General features: G+C 38.8%; 1 protein-coding gene across 4 annotated transcripts in view; it reads right to left on the reverse strand.

Annotated features, from left to right (window-relative positions):
* LOC142435924 (thyrotropin-releasing hormone-degrading ectoenzyme-like) overlaps nucleotides 1–18371 on the reverse strand; it is a 334108-nt gene that overhangs the window by 257500 nt on the left and 58237 nt on the right. The gene's annotated exons all lie outside the window — the stretch shown is intronic.

Consider the following 18371-nt stretch of genomic DNA (forward strand, 5'->3'; position numbering starts at 1 on the left):
AGGGGAGAATTTACCCAGTATTATATAACCAATGGGACACTTTCCATCTAGTTTTTCTCCAAATCTTGGAGACCCAAGTTGAATGTTATAGACAAGTCGGACTCTAGAGTCTGTTCTTTCCAGGCTCACAGCATCCTTGATGGGCCACACCAGAAGGACTCAATGGGGAAATCCACTAAGCGAACTGAGCTTTCACTTAAAATAACCTGTAGTACATTGAAGAACCTGACATCCTCCCTAGGTTGAAGGCTGGACTGCCTTAGTGTAAGAAGCAGACCACTAGCTCAAGAATTTGGAATTGCTGCTCACTGGACTTTAGTTAGGATCCCTTGCTTGTTTTGAAGGTGCTCCAGGAAGGCAGTCTGGAATCACCATGTATTTACTATTGTTGTACTTTCTTTGTTTTTTTATGATGTGTTAGTCTGGCAGGCTGGGTTCTGCTCTTGCAAATGGGTGTTATTGAAAACTTTGCCCTTTATCCAACAGTTATTGGTTGTGTCCCGTAACTCATGCTTTTAATCGGTACAAGTCAACAATTCATGTATTGCGGTATGAAAGGCAGGCCTGTACATGTAAAATTTCCTTTCTCAACAGTGCTTTATATTCTATATCAGTGGCTAAATTAATGACACTTTCAATAGAATTGCTTTATGCCCCATGTGGATGATTTATAATTGTTCTCAATTATAAAATGATATCTCTACAATGAACCAGATATATATACATATAAACCATAGTTATATGAATGTACTTGCGGTTCTCTCTTAATTCTAGCCCTAATCTAAGAACAATCCATTTTTATGACATTGCCTTACTGGATACCACCCTCAAGAAGGAATCACTGAAGATGTGGGTGCTACAGAAAAGTGTGAGGAAGAAAGCAAATGGTGCCCAGCTATCAGAAAGAACAGCATCTGAGGTCTTAAAGGCTTGTTTTAAAACAAAAAATCTAAGTGAAAGACAAACTAAATCCACATGGAAGGTGTACACCAGGCTGTGTGATCCAAGGGTTACAAATAATAATATTGAAATCCAGAGGCAGGGAGATATAAGAGCTTAAATTCTGACTACCCAGTTGCAGAAGATTATGGATGACATTCGATGCAAAAATCCATTTGCAAGGATTAAGCCTTCTATGAAAACCCGCTGACCATAGCCTTATTATCAGACACATAGAACCTAAAGTCAATTATTGTAGATGTAGTTAGGTTAAACGTAACACTTTATCATTCGATCTCCCTTTTGACCCATTTTAAGGTTGTTTCAGTTTTTAATAGTTTCTGCTTTTTTGGATCAAAATTTTTCCCTCTTTTGTCATGGTTGTTTGCATTTGCTATTGTTTGTCTTTTATTTTTATTTTGTATGATTTTCTGTATATAAAACCCAGGACAGGTAAATCTATAGAGAGAGTAACTACATTAATAATTATGTAGGGTCATGGCGGGAGGGTCAGTGGGAATGTGGGGCCTAACAACGATGAATACAAGAAAGAAGAAAATGTTCTGAATTGATTGTGGTGGTGATTACACCACTATTCTTTAATATGATTGAATTATTAAACTGTGTGACACGTGAATTATGTGGCAGTAAAACTGCTAAGAAATGACAACCTCAATGACATTGTACTTACCATATGTTGTCATTAAACCACCGAACATATTGGATCTACTTATAAATTCTGCATGCAATTGAAAGCTTTTAAACATGTTAAATATGCATTTACCTTATTATGTAAATATTCTATATAAGCAAGCATTCGCTAGTAAATATTATATATTTTTAATTTATTCATGAAAATATTTGTCATATTTTGCCACTAAAATCTAATACAAAATACTCAAGTGATATAAACGTTAAGCCATGCCTTAATAAGTGTGAGAATTAACATTTTCTCTTGAGAATCATTTTTGATTTATATCTTTATGCCCTAAAGAAAGTGAGCAATACTCTCTCCATGATAGTTGCCTTTTTAGAACAAGAGTTAATAAAGTAGGAATTATGAAGATAAACTAGAAATTTTAACTATAGCATAAGTTCTAAAGTAACATTTAAAAAATACCCAGGGTTTACAGCATAGGACACCCTAGGGGACAGTTTTACTCTGTCCTGTAAGGTCGCTATCAGTTGCAATCAACTTGACAGTGAAGCCAGCTCAGATAGGTTTAAACTCACTTTATCCAAGTTGTTTGGTGAAACAGTGGCTATTAGGACCAGCTCAAATTGGCTCTATCCATTCCTTGCCCAGCAAGCCTGCACAGTTGGAACGAGCTATGTTTTAACGATGACTTTAAGATATATCCCCTATGAAAACTTCCCTACTGATCATGCAAGATGCCATTTTTCTGAACATGGGACAAGATCAATACATGCATACCAAATCATAGTGTGAAAAGTAAGTCATCCCTCTGTTCAGGAGAAACAGGTGAGTTTTCCATCTGAAAATGAGGCAGTCTACAGTCTGAAACACAACATGTTTTGAGAATCCAAAACTAGCCTGAATAAAGATGACTTTTGGTGTGTCAGTCTGGGTTGACTAGAAAAACAAATCCATAGAAACTCGTATGTGTATAAGAGTGAGTTTTATATAAAGGGTAATTAGACATTGAGAAAGTATCCCAACTCAGTTCAGTCCAAGTCCATAAGTCTGATATTAGTCCATATTGCCCAATACCAATCTATAAAATCCTTTTCAAACTCACAAAACACATGCAATGATGTCGGATGCATGATGATCACAGGCCAGTGGATAGAAAGTCTTTGAATCCAGTAGCATTGCAAGCATCTCAGCGCTGGCGGGGTCTCCACGTAGCTCCTCCATTTCCCAAGGCAGCATCAGGGTAGGTCCATTTGGCTTCTTCAATTCCCAGGGTGTATCACCATGCATCTTCTCAGTAGAGTATCTCCAAGGGAGTGAGTAGCGAGAGAAAGTCTCCCGCCTCCAAGAAGGAAACACAGGAGTTCCTAGAATTCTCAGGGGAAGGTCATGCCCACACAGAGGCCTCATTGGCTATGATCCAATTGACGGACAGACTAGACTCCACCCCTTCACTCTTAATCCTCTCAAGTCTCAAACTGACACCAGATGATATAACTACCACATTTGGGTAAGTCATTTTGTCTTAAGAGTCACCCATTTAAAATCTCATAGGGATTCATGGTGCTGCAACAGACGTGACTGTGATGCCAGGGATGTAGTTCATTCAGCCAGTCCACACCACTCCAGGAGGACCGGTCCCCATTTGTTGCTGCCTTTGAGTTGTGGAACTGGTTTTTAAATGGCATGTGCGATCAGGGGTCTCTCGAAGAGAAAAACTTGTAATCTGTCACTCGATGCGGAAATCACACATTTATTTTCTCCTTCTGCTCATTCCATCCATACTTATAAAAAATAGACAGAACTATGCTTGTAACATTTGCTTATTCATTGTATAAAACTCATTATGCTTTTGATAAAATGCTGCATTTTTTATTCCCTTGTGTTTCTTACTTCAGCAAACATGTAGCATAAAGAGAAACAAACCAACCAGAGGGCGACACGTGGTCCTTCATTTCAGCATTATGTTACACCTCTAATTCCCATGAGACATTGTGAGGGAATTATGCAATTCCTGAAAGGGTTCACAGAGCAAAATATATTGTCACAATAATTGCTGTGAGCTCAGCAGAAACAGGTAGCTTTTCGAAGATGAACATAATGTTTAGAAAACAGAAGTTGCCTGTTTATAGTATATCAATTAAAATGACTATTGTCTAATTGGCCTACCATTAACGGAATGGAATCCTATCTCTACAGTGAAAAGACGGTTAAGGATAAATCACACAGCTGATGATGGTTTTATAAAAGTGAAGAATATTGCAAATGAGGACGCTATTAAAGAAGCAATATGAAAATATCTTAAATTACAATTTAATTATTTGTCAGGTACTATTTAATATTTTTCAATAATACTTTCAAAATTTTATAACAACCTAGCTCTGTGTGCCTCTTTTATTGTTCTTATGTAAGTATTAACTGTATGAAATAATGAACTATCTTTCATTAAATAGATTTTGTATAATTAAAAGTCATTAGGGCAGTGCACTAATTGTTAGTTTACTTGAATCCCACCATTTATGTGATACATTGGAGATTTATCCTTGACTAGACTATAGACATCTCCTTGAACCCATTTTTGAGTTGTAGCCCAAGAAGGATATCCATTATCTCTTTCACCCCAGACAGGCGTGGCTTGAGTCCTGATCAGGTTCTATATTTGGAAATAATTCTTGTTTTCTGGTTTTGACCTAGCTTTGATTAAATGTGTGCTGCTTAAAGAATGGGTAATCAAACAAGTAAAGAATTAAACCCCTTGGAATGCATCCAGAAAATTCTGGTATATTTTAGTTATTCAGGAAATATATCACAAGCACCACTTATTAAAGTTGAATCAAGATCAGGCCTTCAGAATTGTAGTAGAAGGGGACTTAGTATGAAGAAATCTCAACTTGTAGAAATCGCTTTCAAGATTTTCAATAACCACCATTAGGCACAGTGTGACAGTTAAGGTTTTATATCAGCTCTGCCAGGTCATGAATGTGTGTTTTGACAGTAAAATAGAAATCCTCTCTGAAGAGATGTCAAGTCTCTGGCCTGTACCCAACGTAAGTAGACACATGGGAGAGTTTGCTTAGTTCTTGTTGGATCTGGGTCCTGATTTTGGCTCATTAATAAACAGTTCTTTGGTTTTGAGCCGGAGCTTTTCTGTAATGCCTAACAATTATGGGAGAAATCAGTACCCAGTCATCCACCTTTCAATCTTGGATTCGTCCACACCTGCAGACCAAAGTCTGCTCTTTGACCTGCTGATCGTAGGCTTTCAGATGTGTGAATCAGCAGAAGACTACAACCTGACTGTGTTAGTCTGGGTAGACTAGAGAGACAAAGCCATAGAAACTCAAATGCATATAAGAAAGAGGTTTATATACAAGAGGAATTGAACATTGAGAAAATATCCCAGCCCTGTCCGGAAAAAGTCCATAAGTTCGATATTAGCCCATATGTCCAAAACCAAGCTATAAAGTCTTCTTCTAAATCACAAAACACATGCAATGATGCCGAATGCAGGATGATCACAGGCCAGTGGGTAGAAAGTCTTTGGATCCAGGGGTGGTGTGAGCATCTCAGCGCTGGCAGGGGTCTCCACATGGGTTCTCCTGCACCAGGGCTGCATCAGAGTAGGTCCATGTGGCTTCTCCTCAGGGATGTCTCACAGGAAGTCAGCCTTGACAGCAGAGAGTCTCTCAGGGAGTGAGCCAAGAGAGAGTCTCCAAAGGAGTGAGCAGAGAGAAAGTGTGTCTCCTGCCTCCAGGGAAGAAATACAGGGGTTCCCAGAATCCTTAGGAAAAGGCCATGCACACAGAGGCCTCATTGGCTATGACCTGATTGACAAACTAGTCCCACCCCTTCACTCTTAATCCTCTCAAGTCCCAAACTGACAGCAGATAATGTACCTACCGTATATACTCGAGTATAAGCCGACCCAAATATCAGCCAAGGCACCTAATTTTACCATTAAAACCGCATTTAAAATGTGCTGGAACACTCAGTTTATACATGAGTATATACGGTACCACACTGACATCTCACCCACAGACTTGGAACTTATCCACCTCTACAGTCTCATCTGGCCATGTCTTATAAATGACCTTAACGTATACATCCAGTATAAAATCCGCCACCAATAGAGTTAGACTGGTATTTGGGGGACACAAGGTGTGCCACTGCTACACATGGTCCCTGTTGTTGTTCTTAGGGACCACCCGGACACTTCTGATTCATAGCAAACATACGGACCACAGAAACACCACCTGGTCCTGTGCCATCCCCACAATTGTTTGAGCCCTGGCTGCAGCCATGTGTCAGTCTGTTTCACTGTCTTTATATCAAGACTTATGCCTTTCTCAGAGGACTTCTCTCTCACAAACATATCCAAGTATGTGAGATGAAGTCTATCTATCCTTGCCTCTAAGGAGCATTCTGGCTGTATTTCATGCAAAACAGGTCTGTTTCTTCTTTGGCGGTCTATGGTACTTTCAAGATTCTTAGCCAACACCAGAACACACATGTTCCCCCCCCCCCCAAAAAAAGAAAGAAATCCTCAAACTCACCTGCCATGGAGTCAATGGCAACTCAGAGTGACCTGATAGGACAGGGCAGAGAACTCCCCTTATGAGTATCTGCGATTATAACTCTCGATGGGAACAGACAGCAGGTAACCCTTTTTCTAGCAGGTAACCTCAGAGCTTGTGGTTTAGCAGCCAATGCATAACCATGACACCCCAAGGTCTCAATCCTCCCTGTCACCTCAATGCATAACACAGAGATTTCTAGAAAAAGGATGTCTGACCACGTACAGCTTCCCATTTTGACCAGCCCACAAGAGTGCCAAAGCCCAGTATGGTAGTTACATAATTTCATGTCACCTTGATAGAATCCTCATGAGAAGGTCACAACCAAATGAAGTGACCTTCTCATGAGGATTCTGGGAACGTCCTCTCTTCCTCTCTGCCCTCATCTTCCTGTGAACAAGCCATGTGCAGTTAAGCTGAAATCTGAGTGAGCCATCCAATGGAGACCTGCAGAGATACACTGGCACCGCATCCACAAGAGTCGTCACCCACTGGCCTGGGACCTGCCTGCACTCGGCATCACTGCAAGTAGCAATGTGAGTCTGAAGAGAAGTTTATGGACGAGTATCAGACATATGAGCTAATATTCGATTTATGGACTTGATCTGGAATGGCTAGGATGTTTTCTCGGTGTACAATTACCCTTTGATATAAAGCTCTGTCTTACACACATGTGAGTGTCTCTGGATTTGTTTCTCTGGTCCAACACACCCAGTTATTCACAAAGATCTCAGGAACTGCCCTCTCCCAACTCCTTGCTTAGCAGTTTGAAATAAATATACTTTCTCGTAAAGACGTTTGTCCAGAGATTGGATTATTGGGCATACCAGGCAGGGTTCCTCCTCTTGATTTCATTTTCTGTGGCAAAGGGTTCTCTTAGTCAAATAATCAGCAACTGCCAAACATGAAATATCCATTTTCTGCTGTATTTGGTAAACAATTAACATACACGTTGATTTGCTTGATTGAGAAATATAAATTCAAGAAAATATATAAGAAAGATTGTTACAATTGGTAGACTTTTACAGTTGGTAGATGACTCAAAAGAAATAAAATATGTTACATCCTAATATTTGTTCAAAGGAAATTATAGGAATCTGGAAATATGAAGTTTATGTATAGGATTAGTCACAGAAGGGGACATAGTTATCTAGGAAACTCAGGAAATAATTTTAATAACAATTGAAATTATATATACCAAATAGAACCTCACAGCCTAGTGACTTTATAAAATGTATAAACCCATCACAGAGTGCTGATGTAAATAAAACTGTAAAAAAATAGTAAAACTCCATACTTCTGGTACAATATTTTCTCCAGAAAACAATTTCAAACTCAAATTCATAAGTTGTATATTACTGCAGATGATATCAGTTGCTTACAAGAACCCAATACGGAAAATACACTTTTTTGTTTTACAAGAGAGTCACTGAGGTCTTGGCTTGCCTCATTCTGTACAGGGCATAAAAGAAAACTAGAGTAATCAGATAAGCCAGATATATCTGAATTACAAGAATAATAAGTGCCTGATTCTGTAATCTTCACCAATGCTAAACTCCCCCTGATTCCCATTATCTTACTATTGAAAAAATACAATTGAAACTTAAGGCTATCAAAGTTATGTCCCAGTCCCCTTGTAGTTACTACCTCACTTTTACACTTTTGTGGCAGAAACAAAAGAATTAAGAACTAAGGAATAGATTAATGAACTATAGTTGTGATTTCTATGTAAAGTTTTGAATCTGGACAATATAAAGCAGTGCTATGCTATGCTGTTTTTATTTATTTAGAAGTAATGATTCATAAATGAACATAACAGTAGGAGACACGTACATAGAGGCAGCTACACCAACTTCAGAATCAGAAGTAACTAAATTTAAATCTTTGTCCATAACCTTAATAACTGTTAGGCTTTGAACAATTCACTTGTTTCTTTAGTCTCAATTTTGTAATTACAAGTAAAAGCATATTAATACCTCCTTCATGGAGATGTTTTAACAATGAAATATTTTAACGTATGTAAAAGAACCATCAAAGAGTAGTAAATTAATATATTATGTTTTACCCCCACCTGCCACCTCAGATTATAAATAGAGTCAAATTAATGCTTCCCTAGGCTTCTATATGTTATACATATTAAAGACTTGGAAAGAAAGCAATTTTACAGCCAAGCATCGCTACTAGATTATCGTCGTGATTAACACACTCACTGACAAGATGCCTGTCCCTACTGCTTTCATAACTGCAAATTAAGTCACTTTCTTCTTGACCTTATTCAATTATCACACTCCATTCTTAATTTGAGGCTCTAGACAGAGAAAAATTTACAACAAAACTCTTAGCCTTTTAAAATTCTTCATTTTAAACGAGTTTCTAAGAATGTCTTTAACTTTTCATTGCTCTTTTTCTTACTTTGTTTCCTTGATGGCATCTTTAAGAACCCACCTTAATACAGGGCGAAAACCCATCCACACCCATTGTTGTCCTTGTAGTTAATGGGGCTACCAAGGAGTTCTAAGACATATTACCTCACCTGGAACGCCAGACCTCTAGATCCGGACTGAACTTCGGTAGAAGTAAGAAGGCCTGCCATGACTTTTGAACATTTTTGGCTTTCGAATCTGGACCCTTTATTTGTCCCACCTCTACCAGGCCTTCATAGGTCAAACTGAACAGCACCTTACCACCGACTCTCAGGCACTGGTGGTATTGGCTGGCCTGGTTTGTGGTCCTCAGAAGGGTTTGGGAAACAAGCGGAAACATGCATTTTTCTGGTCCCCACCCGCTGATTTGTGCACTCATGCTGTGGGCAAAGTGGATTACCAGGTTGCTATCTCTGTCAGAACGTGACTGGCATGAGTTCAAAGTAGCCATGTGGTGTCTTGCCAGCTGACAATTCACCTGTTCCTTAGGTCTTCTGACGCGCCATTTAGTTCAGCTTCTTCTGCTCATTGGTCTTCACACCACTTCTCTATCCTTTCTTCTGAAGCTCAGGGCTCCGGAAGCATCATCCCTAACTTCTTCAGTTAGTCTCGCCTCTCTCTGCAATACACGGTCTGGGAAGCATGTCTACCCAGTCTGACACCTTGTCAGAAATCCACTGCTGAATGGTTTCTGTGGTCAGTATCAGCAAGTTTATTTTTCTGCGAATGTATCCATTTATATAAAAGGTCAAAAGTAGGTGCATAAAATATTAATAAAACCTTTATATTATTTTCAAACAAAACTTCTCTCTCTCTACACACACACACACACACAGAGACACATATGTCCCCCATGGACAATCCAGCCTAATATGGTGTATATGTTCTAAAATAATACGAAGGTTTTATTCACATTTTATACACATAATGCACATATATATGTATATATAAAAGCTTTAAATCCAAAAGAGGTTCCCCAGCCTACTGCAGTTCCAGACACGGGCCTGATGCTAGCCAGAGCCCTCTTCAGATTCAAGTAGCTGCAGGTCAATGACCTAGAAGGATGAAGCGGGATTCAGGACAATCACAGGATAATCATGATGCTCATGAGTGTAATTATGTGGATCCAAGTTGAGTAGAAACATGGAAGGGTTCTCACATCTCTCAGGGTCAAGCAGCTCACATGGGGCTGCTCCTAATGGCAGGCATAGAGACCGGGCAAGCAGGAAGGTGAAAATACAGACAGGGGGAGGGGTCCCCAGTAACTCTCTTATAAAAATATCACACTTCTCAGTAGGCACCATCTGGTTTTGACCTGATTGACCAGGTGGAATCTGCCCCTATACAAGTGCAGGTAGACAGAAAACTAACTGCCACAGACTACCTCTTGTCAACCTGACACCTGGAAGCAATGCTTTAATCATACATAATAGTTAAACACAATTAATGATAAAATCATGTTTATGCCTAACAAGGTAAAACTAAACCATACACACAAAAATGCACCATCCCTATTTAAATATATTACATGAATGAACAAAACAAAAATATTCTATGCCTAATTATTGCAGGTTTGTGAACACCTACACCTTAATCCTAGTCTTATTAACATTTCCCACCCATCAAAATGTGTAAGCCAGTCACTTCATGACTTTACTTTCCCCCATTCTGATATCTAATTGCTACACTATCCATTCTATCCTGCCCTGGAGAAGACAAAGGTGTTCTTTGATGTGAAGAATCTTCACTCCAGTTGGAACCTTGTGCTTGCATCCATAAACAAAGTCAAATCTAGAGTAGACCATCCATCAAGTCAGCAAGCAATGGTCAAACATCTTCTTCTGCTCCACTCTGTCCTAGCCCTTCCATGCTAGGTCAATGGGTACCATATCAAGTCAGGGAGTTCCCCACACAAGTGCCCCTCACTTCAGACCACTGTCTCCTCCACAAGTTCTCAACAACCTCAGCCCCCTCAGGCTAGGTCCTATCATAGACTCAGGGCACACACAACTCTTAATCCATAGGCCAGGCAGCCAGTTCTCATTTCTCCTCTAGTCCCTATGTCATTCCACGGGATTCATGTGGCCACATTTGACCTCTTCTGGCTATCCAAAGATAGGGTCTCTACCTGTCTCTCCATTGCGGCGTTTCCCCCACTTCCACTCCACAGGTGAACTCAAGAGGTCATCTAGCGAGCATCCCTGGCTGTCCACAAGCTCCCTTTAATTGTCAACCCTAAGAGAGGAGTGCTGATAGGCACTGATTTTTCCAAGCTAGGTATAGTCACAAGAAAATCACTTGCTCAATTTTTTTTAAAAAGTCACTTTTTATTTCTTCCTCCAGTGTCCAAACTGAAGTTCTAGTTGCATGAATTTTCAAACACAAATAGCATGGCTCTTAAGGCCCTGAGAGGAGGTTACCTTTTCTAAGCCTTCAACCTTGGCACCAAACAAAACAAAACAAAACAAAAATCCTCTCTCTGGTCATTAATTTCAAATATTCATTTCTATCATATTATGTCAATAACTGTAAGTAAGGGGAAGTAAATATAATCCCAGAATAGTCAGATCCTAAACATAATTCTTTAAAAAATATTCTAATTCAATCCTTTCTTGTCGAAACTATTCTATTCATATGCAACATGGTGTTAGGGTCCAGAACCTGACCTGCTAAAGGTCTTTCTGTCTAAGCAGCAAAGCTTTTACCTCAATAAAGCCAAATGGTGCTATACTTTCCCAGCTTCAGTTAACATTCGTTACATTCCTTTGTTTCATTTCAGGAATCACCAAAGAGAGCAACTAAGAATTTTCCATCCCCATGCCTTTCCTAAAATGAACTGAATACAACAGTGGCCATATGTGACCTCCTCGGCGTATCCGAAGGAGAAGGAAAATCCAATTCCACCCAATTGCCATGAGGCTGAGGTCCGAAAGTCTCCACTCTTCTTCATCATTTATTTCCCTAAAGGCCCATTCCCGTGGTATGAATTTGTGTTAGGCTGGATTCTCTAGAGAATCAAAACCAATGGCAATCATATATGTATAGGAAAGAGCTTTATATCAAAAAGTAATCTGATATCAGGAAGGTATTTCAACCCAGTCCAACTTAAATGCCTGGGTTTGAAGCTAGCAAGAAACCTCTTCAAACTCACATAGCTGCAGCCAATGACAAAAAAAGTTGAAGTGGGACGTGGGAAGATTATAGATTGGTAGGTGTGGGTATGTAAATCCAGTCTGTGTGGAAATATAGCATGGCTTGACAGTTGTCGAGGTTGGGTATGGTCTACCCCTTAAGGCAGGTACAGAGCCCCAGCAGTAGGAAGACTGAGGGGCAGAAAGAGGAATTCCAATGTCTTTTTTTAAATCGTTTTATTAGGGGCTCATACAATTCTTATCACAAATCCATGCATACATCAATTGTGTAAAGCACACTTGTACATTCATTGCCCTCATCATTCTCAAAACATTTGCTCTCCACTTAAGCCCCTGGCATCAGCTCCTCATTTTTCCCCTCCTACCCCACTCCCCGCTCCCTCATGAACCCTTGATAATTTATAAATTATTATTTTGTCATATCTTGCCCTGTCTGATGTCTCCCTTCACCCACGTTTCTGTTGTTCATCCCTCAGGGAGGAGGTCACATGTAGATCCTTGTAACTCGGTCCCCCTTTCCAACCCACCCACCCTCCACGTTCCCAGTATGGCCACTCACACCACTGGTCCTGAAGGTATCATCTACCCTGGATTCCCTGTGTTTCCAGTTCCTATATGTACCAGTGTCCATCCTCTCTTTTATAAAATGTCACACCTCCCAGGAAACAGCATCAGGCTAGGACCTGACTGGCAGATTGTTTTCAATCACTACATACCATATATACTCGAGCACAAGCCAACCCGAATATTTTCCAAGGCACCTAATTTTACCCAAAAAACTGCATTAAAATGGACTGAAAAGCTTGGTTTATACTTGAGTATATATGGTAAATGCAATTTGACATAAATTCTAACTACCACACACAATATCTGTACTGATAAGCTTTTTATTTCTCATATTGAAAAATTATTCATTCTTTTTTATGCCTTTCCTTATTTCATAATACTTTTTAAATCACATCTTTTAGATTCATAATTATTTGTTTATGAAAGACCTTAAAATGCTATAATCCCATTTACATATATAAAATAACTGCCAGTTTTCTTCTTTTATTGGGAATTTTATACTACATAATTATTGTTCTTTAAGACAATTGATGTTATGCCACAGTTGATAGAATTATTTTTTTCCCCTTTGTCATTCCATCTTGTATTTAAGACTTTCCATCTGGGATCATTTTCCTCCAGTCTGAATGACATCTGTATCAATAACGTAAGCCAAATTATACTGCAATAACAAATGATTCCAAAATTCTACTGGCATACAATAAAGGTTTATTACTTTCTCAAATCTATGTTCATAGTAGAGTTACCATAGACCCATTCAATGCATTCTTTATTTTAGAATCTAGGTTGTAGAAGTAACCCCTATCTGGGACAATAGCTTTAAAATTTCTGATCAGAATTATTTTATGTCACTTCCACTCACATTGTATTGGGAAATAAAGTGATATGTTCATTCTGATGGCAGTAAGGCAAGGGTTCCCTGTTATAAAGATCCAGAAACCAACTGACATTAATATTCTCTACTGGAACATTCTTTGACATTTTCATTAGACAAGGTTTGTGGATGACAAACTCAATTATTTGTTTGTCGGGAAAATGTGTTTTATTTACTGACACTCTTGAAATGTAACTTCTCAACGTATATATTCACTAGATTTCCTTTCAGAATAGCAATGATAACATCCTACTTTCATCTAGTACCATTTTTATTATTAACAGAGATTATCACTCTTTAATTTCTGGCTGCCTCTAAGATCTTCATTTGTATTGGGTGTACTGCAGTTTCAGTAGGATATACCTAGATATGTCTCTCGCTCTAATTATAAATCTTGAATTTTTTTGGACATCTTGAACATATAGATAGGAATCTTTTTTCTATTGTGTAAAATTTGCAGCTAGCATCTTCTCAAGAATTCCCTCTGCCCCGTTGCTCTCTAGATTTTTTTCTGGAACTCCAATTACACATCTATTAGTTTCATAGACTAGAATCTCTCTTTCTGTTCTCTGTGGTGTTTAATGTCTCGTTTGTGCATTTTTTCTATCATTGCTTCCTAGTATTCTAGCCTTGAAAATTACTCTAACGGCCCTTCTATACAGTTGTTCTCATTGACTTGTTGATTTTTTTTATTTTTGTCATGGACTTTCTCATTTATAAAGTTCCTTTCTCTCCCTTTCCATACTCAGTAGGACATACTTACAATGCCATTATATCAGGCTATTTTGTTCAGCATCCTTAACTTTAATTTTATATCTTTCACTCATTATTCCAAAATGGAATTCTTTTAATGTATGTTGACAGTTAATGTTTTACTTTCATGGATTACTTTACATTGTGGATTCAGTGAGTGTTCCCTGAAGAGACAGATTGATTTCTCTTTCTTTTGATCATTTGAAAAAATTTTTTTTAATTTTGCTCATTGGTGATATACCTCCAGTCTCCGTTCTCTGAGCGTGACCACTGAACTAAACCTCAGGTAATTACAAACTAGTCGATCATGTTTGGGGGATATGTAGACTAAAGGAAATGCTTCCCTTCCCTTGACCCCAGAAAACTCTGGAATTACGGGTCAATCAAAATCCATAACCAGGTGATTATATTTTGCAAAGCAATTGCCACCTTGTTATCACCTCCAGAGTTCTCACACAGGCAGCACACCTCACGTGAAAGTCACATGTGTTGTCTATGAGTATTCTAGAATGTTCAGATGCACGAAACACATTGAAACCTCTCCACATTCTCTCATGGGAACTCTTCCTAATTAACTTTTGAAAATGAATAGACCATCTATCAATCCAATGAAACAGACTAGGAACTCATCCTGTGGCAAGAGTTCTCTAATGGAAACTATGTTGGCAGTCAATTCGCCTGCCATTTCAAGTGTCTGATTGTGCTTAGTTGTGCAAGAGTCATATCACGAGTTTTCCATTCATCTTCTATAAATTCTATAGCAGCAATAGCACATCTACTCTTGTTTGGTATCATTGTATCTACTATTTTAGCACATCAGTCAAAAATAAAGTATCATCCTAGACTCTGATGTTATATTTCATAATGATAAAATGATCTTTAATTAAAAAAAATTAATCCTACATTTAACCACAATCTCTGCTCTTAGTGGTGAGAGAGTGTGGTCAATTCTAATTGTTTCGCTAATTTTTCAATAGAAGTAAAACAGAATAATGTCATCACCTGTAATAGACAACATATTTTAAATTGCTAACTTGCAACCATGCCTCATCTGTCAGTTTGCCTTACCCTGGTGAATTCCATGTTGAAGTGAAAACAGAAGATAGGTGACTAGTGTTTCCTATTGCCACAGGGTCACCCATGAGGATCAGAGTTCAACTGAGTTTACAAATAGACTCAAGAACAGACCGACAAGGCAGATATAAAATGTAATCTACTTCTTAACTATTAACCATGAAAGTTTTATGAATAGCGGTAGAACATTGTCAGATATAGTTCATGCTACTCTAAATATTATTGATGAAGAGCTGCTTCCTCAAAATACAAAGGTGTGACTAGAACAAAGGTCTCAGGACCTTCATTACTTGGTGGTGACTGTGTCAGGCTGGGTCTGTAGAACGTAAAAACCAGTGTGTGTGGACACACACACACACACACACACACACAATGAGTTATAGTCCATTAATATGGCCTTTTTAGCCATGGTTCCTTGCATGATACATTATGATTCTCACCTTTATATATCTGCGTCTATGGGCCTATTACAGCGAGAATTCTCTATCATGTTTATGGACAGAAGGGGGGTGGTATTCAGATCTAACCTTAGGGTGTGGCCACACCCTTTGTTTCCTTGGGGTTATCTTTAAGACCCCATTTCAGTAACGGATGTGTCCTAGGATCTTCATTTCTTTGGGAGTATCTTTAAGACCTTTAGGAGAAGTTGTGAAAAAGGCCACACCCTTTGTTTCTTTGGGATCATCTTTGACTGTTACCTTGGTAGGGGGTGTGACTTAAGGCACTATTTTTGGAAGAGCATAAAATGCTGGTTCTAGCATACATAACCCTACCTAGAAAACAAGACCTCTACCTTCTGACTCAGTCATGGCAGATACAAGAAGACCTGCTGTGACTTTTGGAAATGTTTGGCTTCTGCTCTGGATCCTGCACTTGGATTAGACCTGCCCGACCTTTGACTTTGGGACTGAGCACTACCTTTCACAGTGTGAGACAGTTCCACAAAATGGTGTGCATTTGTGGGGCGTTATAGTGGTTTTCAAAACCCACGAACACAAGGGAATACACCCAAGGGAAGAACAGGAGAGAATGGAGCCGAATAGCATCATGGAAGATGGCCATCTTGGAAATTGGGGACATCATTAATCTCCAAAGAATTCTTCTAAAAGAAATTGTTACCACACACATAAATGTATATCAAGAAAATGCCTCACATACTTATAGAAGCCAGTAAAATGAATCTTTTTCAATTTCTCAGGCCAGATGTTAAGCTGGACTCTATTCTGCTGGGGCTGATGAACCAAGCAGCAGGAAAACAGCACACAAAAATCATGGCTGTTGGATCCAGATGTGGATGAATCCAAGTTCCACAGGACTGAAGGCAGATTCTAGTGGCTCTAAGGTTCAGCAGGTCATTCCCAAGCTTTGGGCTCAAGTCCAAAGAACCAGAGGTTGGTGAGACAGATGGAGGATACAAATTAATAAGGCGCAAGCTAGCTTTGCCACAGTGTCAACTTACATATTAAGTAGGCCACACCAGAAGGAAACGTCACTGGCTGTGGCTTGGGTATAGAGCCGCCTTCTGCCCACAATGGTTCCTCCCAAAACTGCTTGGCTGTTTGATTGGATATGTGAGACCACATCTAACCCTAGACCACATGTGGGAGGGCTCAACAATCTACGAGAATCCTGACCTAGCCACGCTATCACAGGTCCCAACTCAAGATGAGGGGAAACAGTTGCAAACATCCCACTTGTAATGGGAAAGTAGAAAAAATAAAGTCTAAATTTATGGAAATTGGGTTGTGAAAAAGAAAACGAGCCACAGAAAGTTCTATATCGTGAGCCTGAGGACACTGAGAAAGACTGGCGTGGTCACTTTGAACTGAAGTCACACTGTTTCTTATGCCTGGACTGAAACATACGAGAATATCAGCCCCACGTTCTTCCATTCCTCACCAAAATATATTTCAAGATCAATTTGAAGTATCAATTTGAAGTGTCGTGATAGAGCAATATCTATATGAGTATAAGTCAGGTTAATACAACTGTATTCAAATTTATGTACCACTATTAAACTCACTAATGAAGATATTGAAGAAATTTCCCAACTTCTCCAGTTTAAATTTGATTAAAAACACAAACAATTGCTTTGATAATTACTGGTATTTATAAATTATAAATTAATAGGAAGGGTAAGTAGTTGCAAAAAGAAAAAAACAACCCATTACCTGGCAATAGATATGAAGGTGGAAATTTGAATGACAGTTTTGAATTCACATACTTGCCTTTTCCAACAATGTAAAAAAAATGACTGTACATATGAACCCAATCAGACAAAATCCATTGAGATCAAATTGACTACATCTGTGAGAAAAGAGTATGGAACTCTATCACTGACCACAATAAGGCCAAGCTTAAGTGAAACAAACCATTATCTGCTCATAAGCAAGTTCAGGATGACATGGAAGCAAATTTTTAAAGTCAATTAGAATTAAAATATTATACCCTACCTGAATTTAGACACACCATCTCAGAAGCAGATTTGGCATGTGAAAAAGTAATGACTGAAGAGGAATTGTGGGGTCAAATTAAGGACATCACACATGAAGAAAGCAAAAGGTACTTAAAAATACAAGAAAAAAATGAAAGACCAAAATGGGTATCAGAAGGGATTCTGAAACAGCTCTTGAATTTAGAAAACCAAAACTAATGAAAGCAATTACGGCATAAAAGTGCTGAAGAGAAAGTCTCAAAGTAAAGCATTATTATGAAACATGAAAAGATTTAGAGTTAGCACACCAAAATGGAAGGATCTGCTCAGCATGTCTCAAGACCTGAAAGGAAAAGCAGTACTGAAGGCTCTATGTCAGTTTATTGCACTATGCTGGCTTACGTGCTTCTGCGACAGGATGATATCTATCCACACACAGGAAATCCAGGCAATACAACCATATTAAGATCTGCACACTAACTACTAATGCTAGCAATGAAATAACCAAAGAAATCTACCAATTTCTTCAGGCTGAAATAGATCAAACTGACAAAAAGATGATTTGATAATGACTGATGGTTGGGCTATGAAAGTGGAAAACAAAGGAAAAACCAATTGTTGGAAAATATGACCTGGGTGAAAGAAAGGTAGAGATTACGTGATAGAGTTTTGCAAGACCAAAGACTTCTTCATTGAACATACTTTTTTCAACAACATAAATGGTGATTCTACACATGGACTTCACCAAATGGAATAGAGAAGAATCAAACAGATTATATCTCTGGGAAAGACAATGGAGAAGCTTCATAGCTTCAGCCGAAACAAGGCTAGGATTTGACTGTGGAACAGACCATCAATTGCTGATATGGAAGTTCAGGTTGAAGGTGAAGAAAACGAAAACAGTGCACCAACAAGAAAACAAAATA

This window comes from Tenrec ecaudatus, assembly GCF_050624435.1.
Source record: "Tenrec ecaudatus isolate mTenEca1 chromosome 11 unlocalized genomic scaffold, mTenEca1.hap1 SUPER_11_unloc_2, whole genome shotgun sequence".
NCBI lineage: Eukaryota > Metazoa > Chordata > Mammalia > Afrosoricida > Tenrecidae > Tenrec > Tenrec ecaudatus.